The sequence below is a fragment of the Charadrius vociferus genome, unplaced genomic scaffold, assembly GCF_000708025.1.
Source record: "Charadrius vociferus isolate BGI_N301 unplaced genomic scaffold, ASM70802v2 scaffold90, whole genome shotgun sequence".
Taxonomy (NCBI): Eukaryota; Metazoa; Chordata; class Aves; order Charadriiformes; family Charadriidae; genus Charadrius; species Charadrius vociferus.
In genome coordinates, this window is record NW_009647222.1 from 13,677,202 (window position 1) to 13,689,294 (window position 12,093).

Below are 12,093 nucleotides of genomic sequence, written 5' to 3' on the forward strand. Positions count from 1 at the left end.
CTACTGTATTTAAGTCCTTTTACTCTGGTTTATACTGTCACCAGACTGAGTTTAGAGATGATGTTGGGTTTTTTGTCCCTTACTGTAGCACGGGGTCTTGTTCTCCTGCTGATTTTCCCAGATACATCCTGCTTCAAGAATTCCTTGCCATCTTGGGGCTTCCAATGTTCTGTACTCTGCTTGTAGCATGGCCGTGACACAACTTTGCATATATTTTAATAGTGCAAATATTTACCTTTCAGTAAGTGGATGAGATACTCTGTCATTTCAGAGTAGACTCTCTTGGCTTTTGTTCTGTGGGACTCTGAAAGACACAGGGGATTTTACACATTGCACAGGACAAGTGTTTAAGAACGCTTCGTGTCATTCATGTCTATTCACCCTATGTGTTATTATTGAGACCGATAATTTTGACACACCCCTTTTAAGTAATGACACTCCCTTTTCTTATGGAAGTACAATATGTGTTTCTGGAGCCTAATTAAGAGATGTTCTCAGAAAGGAGTGTATTATGTAATTGCGTTTTGCAGGAAACTGCCTTTTATGAACAACTGGACTTCCCTGTTCAATATGTTGTTCGATATAACTAGTCTTGGGCCCAGATTCAGACATCTGGTTTTGATCAACTGTATGTCAGCTACGTAATTAAGTAGAAGGATATGACCAACTTATTCTGCCTGGACTTTAGTTTTTAAATATACCTGCTATTTCTTGTCACTTTGACAAGGAAGTGACAGGAAAAGAAATACGAGGTGGAAAGGAAGTTAGATTATTTATTAAATGTTTGGTGTGACTGTGCTGAAGGTGTAGTAATTGTCCTCGCTGCTCATTCCAGTCTTTCTGCCCCTTGCCTTTCTGGAGGTCACTGCCAGCTGAGCTGTTTGCCTGACTGCTCTTTAAATCTCTGGAATGATTTGGCTTAAAAAAACCTACACACACTCTTAAATCCAGGTTGTAGTGATTTCATACTTCTTTTAGCAGGTGTGCTGGTTGAGGAGTTCCTGCCCCCGGGTACAAAAGGATTACTTCTGACCCAGAGCTGTTGCCTGGCCAAGCTCACAGTGCAGGTCCACAAGTGCTTTGGACTGTGGAGAAAGACCAAATATCTGAAAGAAGGAAGAAAAGAGAAGCAGGACCTTCTTGAGACAGGATTGCCTCTTTTATAAGACCACATGGAGCTCAAGGACAGGGCTGACATGCCATGGGTGTTGTTTCTGCCTGCCAAGGGGCTGCTGATCTTTCTGTAGCCCTCCCTCTCCTTCCCATCTCTGTTCTGCAGTTCACCAGCACCCTTTCAATGTGTGCTGATACAACTTTTTCTGTGGATGCAATGTATGCCAGACCATAAGATATACCAGGCTTTAAAAAATGTGTATTTTTGTCATGTTTTTAATTTGGATCCATTTTTAATCTGGATCATTTTACTGATGCGGCTTAGAACATGACATGCTAAACAATTGCCTCAGTGTAACATTGGAGAAGAGTGAAGGAAATTTCTGGAGTCCTGAAAGGAGGGACAGGGAGACGAAAAGTCTTCTAAATTGACTTTGCAGCAAAAGAAGAAAACTGTAGCACTCAAACTATCTCCTAAAGAAAAAGTGTTAGGACTTTGTTTCAGCAAGACCTGGCTTAAAGAGTCTTCTCTCTTCAATTGGCACAGCTGAGCTGCAGACTCCTGTGGGGCGTGGGGCTGGGACTGGAAGATGCAACTTGCCTGACCACTTTAGAAACACAGCCACCAAAACCCCCAACTTTTCTTCATAGCAGACTATATTTATAATGTGTCTTCACTAGTTTGATATAGCTGATATTGGTATAAACCTGAAGGAGATTTGGCTTTTTCATGCAGCTTCTTGTACTGCTCAGACAAGCACAGAGCTACCTAAAAGGATGTCCAGATGTTGCTGTGTTACCTGAGGTAACACAGCACTCTTTCCTGCCTGATGGGTCAAAGACTCTGTCCGCAGACAATCACAATCCCTGCTCCCAGGTGGGCACTAAGAGTTAACCTATGCTCCCGAGGGGCCCACAGGGCACGCTTGTCTCTACACCGAACATTCTGGCTTCAGGGAAGACACAAACTAATTCGAGAACTGCTCCTTCCTGATGGGTCAAAGACAAGGCTTAGTGTGTAGGGAGAAGTGGCGGAGAGCTGGTATACAAGCCTTTTAAGACACTTCCTATCAAGACAAGAAATTTTCCCCCACATCTTAGCTATTGTAAAATGCAGAGTTGGCAGAATTTATTTTTTATCCTGCCACTAGTATGTCAAAGTTATGGGTTTGATTCAGCAACATCTTGAAATTTTGTGGCCTGGGGTTTTTGTTGCTATTTTTGTTTTGCTTTTAAACAAATGAGGTTAATCTAGATGAGCAGGATGGTGCTTTCCAGGGTTGGGGTGTATGAAAGATTCATTCACTCTTATTCATGCTCTCCTTTATAGTTACAAGGCATACAATAGCTAGTATAGCAAATTTTATTAAAAGGGGAAGGGCTCTCAGAACTGGTCTTGCTTTCGTGTTAACTGTTGTTTCACAACTTTCAGTTTTAAATTAAATGCAGCACTGAAAACCATCCAGTATAAATACAAATAATTTGTAGGCAAAGTAGATATTGTTTATACCACTTACTGGACCAAAAATACATGTGAGCTTTGAAGCCGAAAGCATCTCTAATGTGTTGGCAGTTTTGGTGGCTTCAAAAACTTCTGCTTAAGTTTTAATCAGTCTTAAGCTCTTCAGACACCCAAGGTGGACATTTGAGACCAAACCAATCTAGTCATCATTCTAGTCAGGTGTGTCAAAACAGCCCTGACTGGTGGAGGGTGCATGGGAATTCATATCCAGCAAACGGATTTCAGGCCTTCACTTTGACCCTTTGTATTTCTAAAGCGCTGATGTTATTACAAAAACATAACAGTTGGAAGCAATTTTTTTTTGTTTTGGCCTTTTCAGAAAGACAGTGCCGTATAGCTGTCATATGACTCTGGGAAAGGGTGACCATTTAGACTATTAATTGATGTCTAGTTAGATCACGCAGTATTTGAAGAGTGCCTCTGTAGAAAAGAATTTAAAAAACAAATAAATAATTTCATAATAAAAATAAATAAATGATATCATAATAATTATTGGCAAGCAGGTGGAGCCCTGCCTGGGGACACATGAGGTATGGGCTCTGTCATTGCTTCGTTGTGTGACACAGAGCTGGTGTGTGACTCTGCTGCGTGAGTCTCTCTCTGCAGAGCAAGGAGGAAGATGCTGATCTTGGTAAAGCATTTCAGAAATATATTTATGAAAACAGCAAGATATTAGTAGATATTTATGCAATGCCCTATTTGTGCAACCTGGTGCAGGTCAAATTTGGATAACTTGAAGCAAAATCTTCAGTCTGTCAAGGGGAAATGTACCGGGGAAGGCTACTACAGAAGAGCTGCCAGAGCAGAGGAACAACCTGAGCAGAAAGCCTCATACTCCTACCACATCCAGGCTTCTGTTAACGGTTCAGGTTCCAGTAAGATGTGGTGGGTTGGCCGCGGCTGGATGCCAGGTGCTCACCAAAGCTAATCTATCCCTCTCCCTCCTCAGCTGGACAGGGGGAGAAAAAATATAAAGGCTCTTGGGTTGAGATAAGGACAGGGAGATCACGTAGCAGCTACCATGACAAGCAAAACAGACTCAACTTCGGGAAAATTAATTTAGTTTATTACCAATCCGATCAGAGTAGGGTAATGAGAAATGAAAAACTAAATCTTAAAACACCCCACACCTCTCCCTTCTTCCCAGGCTCAACTTTACTTTGGGCATCCACTTGCTCTGGCATGGGATCCTCCATGGGCTGCAGGTGGATATCTGCTCTACTATTATCCTCCATGGGCTGCAGGGGGACAGCCTGCCTCACCATGGTCTTCACCATGGGCTGCAGGGGATTCTCTGCTTGTGAGCCTGGAGCAGCTCCTCCCCCTCCTTCTTCACTGGGTGGTGTCTGCAGAGCTGTTACTCTCACATGTTCTCCCTCCTCTGTTCTGGCTGCTGCAGCACAGGGGTTTTTCTCCCTTCTTAAATATGTTATCACAGAGGTGCTGCCCCCGTCACTGATGGGCTCAGCCTTGGCCAGCAGTGGGTCCATCTTGGAGCCAGCTTTCATTGGCTCTATCGGACATGGGGGAAGCTTCTAGCAGCTTCTCACAGAAGCCACCCCTGTAGCCCCCCCGCTACCAAAACCTTGCCGTGCAAGCCCAATACATTAGATGATAACTTTCTGCCTGAAAAGGACTTGATTTTTCTCTCTATATTTTTTGGCACTTGTGTGGCAGTGACTTTGGAAGGGGCATCTGTGATTTCCTCCAGCAGTCTACAAGCCAGAGCTTGTTTTCACAGTCATCTGGTAGATGGTCCCAGCATGAGCAGCATGTCACCTTCTGTCGAAGAGGAAGCAAACAGGGCAAGAAAGAGAGACAAAGAACAAATAATCAATTAACAAGGCAAAAGGTTAAAGGTGGAAAAAAAATAAGCAGGAAAGAAGAAGAGAACAAGGGGTTCCATAAGAAAGATAAAGAAGCAAGTGAAGACTAATGGAGGGAGGACAGTGAGTTCTGTTATGCACTTAAAAGGCAAAGCAGGCCTGTTCACAAGGCCTTGTGCTGTTGTTTTCATATGGAAGCCTGGCAGCTGGAGATGGGCGGTGTGGTCCATCTATGGGGAAGATCCCCAAAAAAGTCTTGACCTGCTGCTGTCTTAATCACCGCAAACGTCACACAACTGATGAAACAACAGTGCTGTTTCAGTTGCCAGGGCAACCCACAGCTCACTTTGCCCAGGAAAGCCTACCATCAGGCTTCACCTGCTCTGGTGCACAGTGGTGCAAGTCGGGGAGAAATGTACTCAATTCAAATTATCCAGCCTAGGGTAGGGATAAGTCTGCCAAGGCAGACTCTCCTTCAAGAAGACAGAAGAGCAGGTTTCTCAGAACAAGCGCAGGTCATTCTTCAAGCTCATTAAATAGATTCGTGTTCTAGCTCAGCTCCCAACAAAATAATTTAGCTGTTTTCCGATCTCTGCCATGCGTAAACCTTGTATGAGTTCCTGGTAGTCTAAATTCTGGTTACAAGTAGGGTAAAGTCTATCAGATGACTGCTTTAGGAAAGCACAGGCAGCTAAACTTAATTTCTCGACTGAGTTTTTTAAAAGCACCTCATCTCCATTTAGTTATAGCCATTCCAATGCTTGTGGGAAAAGAACAATCATTGCCTGCGAGTTCCTGGCTGTTGCTTCTGTTGTTCAGACGGAGGGACAGAGAGACTAGCAATAGCTGGAAAGAGCCTGAGGAGGATGTGGGTGAGCTCAAATGCCAAAATATCTTGGTACAGCTCTGGCTGGGTTGATTAGTTAACATCTGGCAAAGGAGATTATGCTGAGATATTGGACTTGTGTGGATAGGAGGGTTTTCTCCTGGAGGATCTTGAAGAGCTCTGTAGCTGGCAACCTGCTGGTCCTGGCAGCCTGCTATCTCTGCCTTCCCTCAGCAGGGTCCCTTCAGCCACTCAGAGGAAATTTCAAGGGTACTGTGTTACCTTCTGATATTTTATGCTGAGAAGTAGCCCCTGCAGGCACCACACTAGAAGTGACAGCTCCGAAAAATAAAGGACAGAATATTAATATCTTCTTCCTAGCATTAAGTAGGGATTCCACCAGGAGACTGCAATATGGACAAGGATTCCCAAGGACTGTTCCAGCTGGGTGCCCCCAAACAGTCTGTGGAGGCTAAGTCACTGAGGAGGAGCTGTGCCTGGGTCAAGGTCCTGCCTGACACGCTGGAGCAGTCATCCGCAGCTCAGCATAGACTGTGCAGAGCTGAAGCCATTCAAGCATGTATTAAGTCCAGAAAGACACTGTCCTTAGGAGGAAGGTGTTGGCAAAAGATGTGGCAGGGAACAAAAGCACAAACAACTGGTCCATTGGGCTCTTTCAAGCAAGAGGGGCCCTCCAGAAAGTGATGCAGGTTTGACATTTCCTTCAGATTTTACATTGTCTCATAATATTTGGTCTTTGTTCCGAGTAACTTTTTGTGACAGCCTGTGCTCAAGGAAATCTTTTATCATCATCATCACCTCTAAAGATAGCTTCCATCTTTCAGAAGAAAGCACAAAAAACGTAAATCCTAAAACTACCAATGCAAAAAACACAAAGAAAAAACAGACCTTGTGATATACCTGGTGGCCATTTTTGATGTCAGTGTTGTGGCTCTCAACCTATTCCTCATCCTGAGCTTTGCCTTCAGCACAGAAGTTTCAAAATTGCCTTCTCCCCTTTCACCACTGAGGAAAAGAGGACCTTTGCAAATCCTGCCTGTGGATGTGATCCGCAAGCTGAGCGTGATCAAATTAAGGGAAGTATTGCTCAGAATGAATTACCACGAAACATTTGTGCTCGTTCCTCGTGTCACTTGGAGAACGTATTTTACATAGGTTTTTACATAGAATAGTGTGAGACATAAAAGGGCCTTGGACAGCAGCTAAGACATGGGCTTTCTATCCACCCATCCGCCGATGAGATGGGCTGTTTCTGTTCTAAGCTCCACAACAGTGGGCTCCCGTGTGCTTTGATGCTCCATTTAAGTCTCTTTCTAGTATGGCCGTGAAGGAAGCCAGGGGTTCAAATGGAAACTGAATCCTAGCCTGCTAGGTAGATGCTCTGCATTTTCAGGGTAGGCAATTATTTCTAACTGTTCACCCCATCCCTTGCAGAACGGGAGTCACAGAGGACTGTGACTGTCCTCTGCTGGTTTGTAGGTAGTGGTGAGCTTATGTTCTACCATGTATGGTCCCCTCTGGCTGTGAGCCCCTTCTGCCCACAAAACCTGTTTCCTGTGCTCCATATCATTCTTTTTCCTATTCTTTCATTGTACTTCCAAAAGTTAGGCCTTTCCTTGATACAAGGGAAAAAATCCTCCACCAACAGCTATACATAAAAAAAAAATATCCAAAAGATAGATTGCTCATTTTATGATATGCCATTTTATTAGGTGCTTTTATGATATGCCATGTTACTTAGGTGCTTCTTAATCTGATTTTCCCTTTCCCTGTTTCTCCTCCACTGTAAAGTTTGGGGACCATTCTTTGGTTTTGGCCTTTGTTATAGGATTAGACACCTGCCAAACTGACACAAGTCTATCAAATAGGCACTAACATTAAGGGATTTAAGCATCAAGGGATTTACTGGGTAAAGGAATCCTTAAACTATACATAAAAACATCAAATGGCCGATCTGGTAAAGTGTGCACCAACTTCATGACATTATAGAACTCTTTAGAGCCTTGAGAATGGCCAGACATGAATTATGCTGATGTATGTCCACATTACTATTTTATTGAGCAAGATAAGGATAAAACAGGAAAATCAATCATATTCAAGCAATTCAGAACTACCAAATACATCTTCAACTGCATTAGGCAAGTATTTTTTATACATTTATGTAGACAAATACTTTGGCTTGATCATAAACAAAATAAAAAGTGTGTTTTTATCACTGGTCAATTTGAGCTTTGCTGCAAATGTAATGGAACAAAAAGGCACAATAGCCTAAGGCTGCACATTTAGTCTGAGCAGCCAATAATTTCTTTTCTTTGTGCCCGAGTGAATGTTTGTTTTGGGAGGAAAAAATTCTTTTACCTGGAAACAAAATATTTCTCAGTGTCTTGGCTTTGATTTTAATGCTGAATGTATTTTTAGGAAGAATGCAGTTAAAATAACTGTTCTGGAAACAAAAATAGAATCTAACCTTTGAACATTTAGCAACGTGAAATGTGAAAATCAACATTTGCAGTAAGATTCTATGTAGCTAAGGTGTTTTCTACCAATAAAACTTGAACAAAACACCCAAATCTGGCCATTTGAAAAACATTTCATGTAACCTTTCTCCAGTTATGGAATTTTAATCTATTTCTAGAGGAAGCTGTGCTATATAATTCCACAGTTCACTAGGATTCCACTTCTTATTCAAGAACACTCACTGAACCAAAAAAATGTAGGCTTGACTCAAGCTAATTAAGCTTGTGAGGATTTACAAACAGGAGTCAAAATCTTGCCAGCAAAATATTCAACGGGAAACAGTGTAAAAGCGCAAACCTCTCTCTGCAAATTGAACAGCTTTCCTTGGAGCTCCAGCTAGAAGTCTGAGGCTTAGGGAATATCTTTGATTTAAAGAGGGATTTTCAGAGCACAAAATGAAAACAAAATGCTTAGGGACCAAAATATTTTATAAACTTTTCCTGGTAGGCTGTGCTGAATGTCTGAATGTATTAACGGCTGAACAGATGATCAATCTGCAGATGGAAAGCTGAATTGCCTTCACCTGGCCTGTGTACACACTCCTAACTTGGTGCCACAGTAAAGCAAAACTATTAAACCAAGATAGATTAGATATTAGGAAGAAATTCTTTACTGTGAGGGTGGTGAGACACTGGAACAGACTGCCCAGAGAAGCTGTAGATGCCCCATCCCTGGAAGTGCTCAAGGCCAGGCTGGATGGGGCTTTGAGCAACCTGGTCTAGTGGGAGGTGTCCCTGCCCATGACAGGGGGGTTGGAACTAGATGATCTCCAAGGTCCCTTCCAACCTAAACCATTCTATGATTCTATGATAAATATATTGGTTTTGTTCCTCAGTTGCACTGAGTCAGAAGCATGCAGATGGTTAGTTAAAATCCTTCAGATGATGAGTCAGCTTCTCAGACCACAGTAACTCAGTCGTTTGCAGTTAACTTGATTGCCTGTGATAGCCTGACTGTACCCTTGCCAAACAATGAAAAACCCAGCAGTTTTAATTTTTCATTTGCTGAGCAATAACATTGCACCTGGCACTGCACGCACACCACCTGGGTGCAGCACAGCCCAGTAATGTCCTTCAGAGCCTTCATGTCATCTCATCCTTTCTGTTCCCATCTTCTTTCATGAACCTTGAGTGAGGTGGGAGGATTTCAGTCTGGCAGATTCGTGTATTTTTATATCTACACTGAGTCAGCCTGAGAAGTCAGGAGCACATTTAAGGATTAGCGACCCATCCAGTATTAAACTCGTTTGCATTCATGGAACTGGCTCCCCTCTCCGAGTCTGCATGACATTCACTGGCACACGCCAAGGACACAAGCATGGCCAACCCATCTGTTACAGGATTTAGGCTCTTTGGGATAAATGTTTCCTTCATGTAACTTGTGCTTCTGCTGGGTACAATCCTCATAAAAGGATCACTTACTTAATAAAACCCCAAATGTCCCTGTTAGGAAGAAAATATTTACTGAGCTGCAGTTTGCTTTCTGAGCTGCATTTTTGTAAAACCAGATTATTACTGATACTAACATTGAACTTTTCCCACCTGCCCCACCTCTCAAACAGTGTGCTGCACAGCTGAGTGGTAAGAGATGTTCAGAGAATAATGGAGAGCAGGTTCCAGAGGGTGAACCCACTCCTGCTCAAGACAAATCCCACAGGACATAATTTCCTGACAGTGGGAAGTAGAACGGGAGAGGATAAGGCACAGTGCCAGGCAGCCTAATTCAGTTGCCTGAACAGAGGTGTCTGATGACCTCTGAGAGGCAGAGGGTACCCAAGAGATGTGCACGGGGCAGCCAGATGTGATATAGGACCTCTGGAAGTCTTGCACCGTAGTGGAGAGGCAGCTGGAAGTAGGATGGGACAGCCTAGGGCATTAGAGGCCTCTATTCAGAAAAGTGAATTGCACTCAGGATGGTTCCATTGTCTGCAGAAGAACATGATGGTAGAGAGGCATTGGGACTCTTTTAGTAGTAGGCTCTGTAGGATATGAGTTATGTCAGAAGCTGTAGCAGTTACCTGGGCCATGGTATTCAGTGGTGTACGGCACCAGGAACTCCTCCACTTGGCAGTGAGGAAAGTTCCCCGGCTCTGGGAGCAAGCAGGAAATACCCAGCCCAGGTTTGTCCAGAGCGAAAAGCAGCTGGTGGGAGAAAAGGTCGGAGGTGAAGGGTCTGCATCAGAGCTGATGAGTTTCTGCCAGGGAGCAGGAAGAGGAATCTCAGAGGCAGTTCTGGGTCCAGGCTGGCAGGACAGCTTTAACAAATGAAGATCAGTAGGGCCTTGTGTGTTTTCTTCAGCATTTATGTTGACTTTAGCTAGAGGCCACACAATACAGAACTCAACTTTCCATCAAACCCACTATTTTTTAGTAAAGCCCCCGCAATTGCTGGCTGCCTGGCCTGTGTTAGATGAGTTGCTGTCTTGCTGACAGTTGCCACGGAGGGGTAAAGGATGGCACTGTTGTGATGACTGAACATCCTTCTCAGACACTACTGGAGATCCCAGTCTGCTCTGAAGGGTGATGTTACACTGGCACTGTGGCTAACTAGAAGTCATGATGAACTAAAAGACTCTTGAGTAAAAATTTACTCTGCAGGCATTTTAGCGAACTCTTTTTCCAGACATGTATGTTGCTACATTTTGACTTGTTCTATCTTTAGTTATACCTACAGACAGATAGTGAGCTGTAAATTTGGATTTAGAAGGACAGATGATCTCATTCTGACAATATTTATTGCCAGCTCCTTCCTGCATCATGAAGAAGCAATAGGTTGTGAGTGATTTTTTTTCTTACTGGAGATAATCTATGAATAGCAGAGAAGAAATAAAAAGAAGACATTTTATCTCAGAATATATTTTCAGATGATACTGATGGGTATCCTCTCTTGGAAAATGGAGATATTTAAAGAACTTCATAAAACAGGCTATTCCAAAACTGATAAAAAGAATATTAATGATGAATTGTATCTCATGAAATGCTTTTTTTTTTTCCTTTTTCCAGTCACAACTGCATTTTTTCTTCACCAGACCTTCTATCTAATCGTATGTTTCTATTGCAGTTTTCAATACTTCTTCACATATAGGTCATCTCTGTAAAGTGTTAATTGCCCTCAGCACCAATTACTTTCCTACTCAATAGTTGTAACAATTAATACAGTAGCCCTACACCTGCTCAAGTGTTTCCTGCACAAAGGTGATCCAATCCAGTTCCTACTGAAATCATTGGCATAGCTTTTTATTGGAATTTCATCAAACCTTAAATTTTATAGATTTTTTTGGACACTGAAGCTTTTCAGTATCAGACAAAAGTTACACAGGGGCCTTATAAAACTGTTGTTATTGATGAATAATACAGAAAGATTGCTTGCTAATTACCATTAGTTTCAGCAGCCAATGGCATATTATTAATCCTGCTTTGAATGATTAAATCTAAAGATGGTTCTCTTCAAAGTCTCCTCTTTTATTGTACAATAAGCTCTATTTGCCATGTTTTACATGAGCTATTTTTTATCCTGTCTGAAGTATTGAAAAAAATTACTAGCTTAGTAATTACTTCAGAATAGGAAATTTCCAGTAAGCATTTTATCTTCTGAAAATAAAAATGCAACACCTCTAATCCTTTGTTAGGATATAGTGGTTTATTCATTCCATTGTTTCTCATTCTATCTTTTGTGGAGGAGGGGGGGAGTGAGTTTTTGTTTGTTTGCTCTCGAAAATAGACAGGAGGCTGAGCAGCACTTGACAGAATCATCTCAGCAGACAGATAACTGGGCCTGTGTATACATATATATGAACGAAAGAAGATGAAATGGATGTCTACAAAGAAATTTGAAATAGACTTGGTGAAGAATGGTGTGGGATGCTTGCCACTGCTTTATTTTAAACAGAAATTATTTTACCAAGGTCAACATCATGAATAATGCTGTGTGATTAGCAGCAGATATAACTGTGAGCAGAGCAGTTTACCCACTGTTGGCTGATGGGTCTTGACAAGCCCTGTGGAAAGGGCAAGGTTGCTAAAGGTCTCTGAATGAACAGACAGCTGCTTCTGGAGTAAGAGAGATGCGCTTCTTGAGCCTAATATGTGAAAGAGGCAAGGATAGGGAGGTGGAGACAGTATGACTTGAGTGGAAGGTGCTGAGGGTTCATGCATGGCAGGGTTTCGGGCAACAGGTCCTTGCTTTAACAATAGTATGTTGTTACTAATCACACCACTATAGCTCCATGATACTAAGTAGAAAGTGTTTACCCACAATATTTTTTTAAT